The sequence below is a fragment of the Coregonus clupeaformis genome, unplaced genomic scaffold, assembly GCF_020615455.1.
Source record: "Coregonus clupeaformis isolate EN_2021a unplaced genomic scaffold, ASM2061545v1 scaf3485, whole genome shotgun sequence".
Taxonomy (NCBI): domain Eukaryota; kingdom Metazoa; phylum Chordata; class Actinopteri; order Salmoniformes; family Salmonidae; genus Coregonus; species Coregonus clupeaformis.
Window position 1 is genome coordinate 1 of NW_025536939.1, and position 3,938 is coordinate 3,938.

General features: G+C 39.9%; 1 non-coding gene across 1 annotated transcript; it reads left to right on the forward strand.

The window, feature by feature from the left end:
- The first annotated feature begins 360 nt into the window (after nucleotides 1-360).
- Nucleotides 361-547, forward strand: LOC121566185. Its single transcript, XR_006660809.1, has one exon. It is a non-coding gene; the product is annotated as a U2 spliceosomal RNA (small nuclear RNA).
- Nucleotides 548-3,938: the final 3,391 nt, after the last annotated feature.

Below are 3,938 nucleotides of genomic sequence, written 5' to 3' on the forward strand. Positions count from 1 at the left end.
TATATATAGGCCTATGTATAACTGTATTCTGTCATGTAAATTGAAATGTAGGCTAAGCCTTTGTAAATATTTGATATACACTGAGGTTTATTCAGAGTTCCCTTTGGTATATGTGTATGATTTTATTTCTATAATAGTTTTTATTCCTTTGAAAGATCAGCTTTGGGAGATTGTTAGAGGCAATTGTTTACATGCTTCTCTTGAATGTAGGCCTTTTAGCTGGTCAGGTTCTCAGAACAGCACTTTTTTAGTAGTTTTGCTATTTTGATATGGTTAAGGTACTGTTTTTGTAAACCCATGTTATGTACAACGTTACGCACTGAATTTGTACTTGTATTTGAATGTGAAATGAAAATAAAAATTATTTTTCCAAACAAAAAACAAAAAAAAAAAATCTGTTCTTATCAGTTTAATATCTGATACGTCCCCTATCTGGGGACCATATATTAAATTGATTTTTGGAACAGGGAGATGGAATAGGGGCTTGCTCCGTCCACTCCACGCATCGACCTGGTATTGCAGTAGCTCCAGGAACGGTGCACCCCCTGTCATTGTAAAGATAAATCAGGCAAAGAAAACAGAATTGCTTTGTTATATTCCATTAGGATCACGATGTATGTTATATTTTCACGTTTGACCATCTTCATCTCAATGTCAATGATGGCTAGAAAGTGATGGTGAAGTCAGTCACTGTTATATTGACTATGATAGCTGATGTGAATGGTGCGTTAATCATCTAATCAAATCAATGTTTATTCGTCACATGCACAGGATACAGGGTGTAAATGGTACAATGATAATGCTTTAAAGATAATGCTTTAAAAAAATCTTGGCATAGATTGGGAGTTGATCAACGTTGGGAATAACCACTTTTGACTGTTACAAAGTAACAAATTGGTAGGTTCGTAAGTCACGTGGTCATCTGCCCTCCAATCGGAAATGACAGAAAGCGTTTATAAATTAAATCCAGATTAACAGCTAAATCGGAATAATAATATATGAAATACTGGTGGGGGAATCAATTTAGAGATAATAATATTGACATAACATTTGATCTTATATCAAATATCTCTGGTAGCGTTGATGCCACAAGGGAACTGAGCAAGTGTCCACTTGGTGGCGCAAGTGTTCCACTGACCGTCGCATTTGAATGTTGAACCACTTGACTTCAATACATCATCAACGCAAATAATATGAACAATAAAAATAGCCTGTTTTTATTTTACATGTCGGTAGAGCCTTGTACGATAAGACCACGGTGAAGAGGCCTTCATAAAGTTGCCGTCTTAAATTACTAGAGGCCAAACTTCAAAGATGTCCATGGCACTGGACTGCAGTAAGAGCTAGGCCTACAGTGCGGCCTACGGAGCGGTCCTGGTGTATGGTCCTGGCTGCCTAAATGTTTCCTCCACATAATAAACTGTACAAACATGGCACTTTAGAGGGTTACTTTTACAATTAGCCTTACTGAGTCACTACAACAAACGTCCTATCATGGACATGAAATGCCATTAGGCCTAATGAAGATACCGTATATGTAAGTTACTTAGTTGGTGTCTTGTGAATCAACTGCAGGGGCGGCCTGTTCAATAGGGCGATATGGGCGACGCACTGCCAAACGGGAAAAGGAAGGGATTTTTTTTCTAATCAATTATATCACGGCAACAGTAGTTATCAGTGTTGTAATCTATACGTCTGATCTGCCACAGTGCCACACTGCCACTAAATGTCGAATCAGGCTAAAGTCGTGCTTCAAATGGCTCCCCCTCTTTGGGGGCGATTTCAGTCAGGTTGAAAATCGCCCAGAAGTCTGTCATAGACTCCCATGTAAAATCAATTTTTTCAAATATCAGAGCTTTCAATACAATCTCTATGGGTGTCTGAGGGCTTGCACTTACGCGCTTTTGTCATACGTTACGTAACCATGAACGTAACTAAGAAAAGAGCGGATTGTGTCTTTGAAAGAAGTTCCTTTTTGTCGGCGAACAAATGAAGATAAATTGGCAACGAAACAATTAGGACCTCCCAGACCAAATTTAATAATTCAACAGGTTTCTACTAAAGGCGGAAAGTCCTACACCCGAGGATTTTCCAAAAATTGGTACGAACGGAAAAATAACATTGCCACTCAACTTGATGAGGGATACAGGCTAGCTGTCCGCCGCCACAACGATGAGGTTAGTGTTGATAATCACAAGTTTACTGGAGAACTGAGACCAAGTAGAGACTTTGGACAGGGTGGATATGGTATAATAAAGGCAGTTTATTCAGAGGTAAAGATATCTGGAATCGCGTGCACGGACCCGTTCGTCAAACTCTTAGGAAGCTATACATTAAGCCCCATTACTTACCATATCAGATAAGAGAAATTGCTGCAGCTACATATATTTTACATCCTGGCCCTACATAGTTCACTATTTGCATCACTTACCAAAATATTACATGTGGTCATATGCTTGGAAAGTGGAGATGCCATAGAACGTCAAAAAAGTAAACATTGCTGGAGACACATTGCCGTTTTGGAGAAGACATCGCGTTTGCTAGCGAAGAGATTTGTTGTGGCAAATGAACTTGGGCTGGGAATTGCCAGGGACCTCACGATAAGATATATGCATTGCGAGTCTCATGATTCTATACGTATTGCGATTCGATACTGTGATTTTATTGCGCACCATATGTCTGTTGCAGAGGGATCAGAAAGCCATGAGAACGAGTTTTGATCAGTCATGGAAATAAAAGTGCTGAAAACAAATTGGCTCCCAATGTGAAAAGATTGAGAACAAGCTATGAAGGAACAATAATGGTGTTTTGGTGCAGGTACAGCCAACTAGCGCTAAAATATTGCGATATTGTCAATACAGTATATCGTAAAGTATCACTATGTAACTCGATTTCTTTCACCCCAATCCCTCAAATTAACGGTAAATAACTGAATTGTTTGCCCCACATTTAGCTAAGATGATTAGCTAGCCAGCTAAAATGTTTTATTTAGTTAGCAGTCGCATCTACAATAGTTTACTGTCAATAACATGTCTCCAAAAATGACGTGGTGTCTCCAATTGTGTTGACATTTTACAATTGCGATGCGCATCCATGAGTATCCACTTTCTGTAGCTCAGCTGGTAGAGCACTGCGCTTGTAACGCCAAGGTAGTGGGTTCGATCCCCGGGACCACCCATACACAAAAATGTATGCACGCATGACTGTAAGTCGCTTTGGATAAAAGCGTCTGCCAAATGGCATTATTATTATTATTATTATTATTATTATTATTATTATCTGAAGAGAGCCCCCGAAACATTGTGTGCAGAAATTTTATGCAATAAATGAAGTAGGTTGAATCTAGTAGTTCTGATCTTCTGATTGGTCCTGATGAGTTGGGCGAGGTCCCCTCCAGGCTACTGTCACTGTTGCATTGGCTCTGAGTCGGGTTCTCTGTCTTCAAATGTTCAGCCTAAGAGAGGGAATTTTTTGTGTGTGTGTGTGTGTGTGTGTGTTTAACAGTGATGATGTGTGTGTGTGTGTGTGTGTGTGTGTGTGTGTGTGTGTGTGTGTTTAACAGTGATGATGTGTGTGTGTGTGTGTTGTGTGTGTGTGTGTGTGTGTGTCCTCAGAGCAAGAACTCGTGAGTTGGAAGAACTGAGAGGCCTATGGCGTGGGTGTTGTCCTTGGCCACCTGCTGACAAGGCTGACAAGATAGGACCCTTTTGTCCATTGTTATTGGATAGGAACAGAACTTATAACCAGCTCCTGACCTAAATAGATCTTAGCACAACATTTTACTCAACATATCATATTCCATATTCACTATAACAAATATATTTACTACGACATTAGCAAGAACCGCCACATCCTCAGCCGGCTAATCCAGTGTGTGAAGTTTTGCGGAGTGTTTGAGTTAGCTTTGCGAGGCAAAGATGAAACTGAGGGCTCCACCA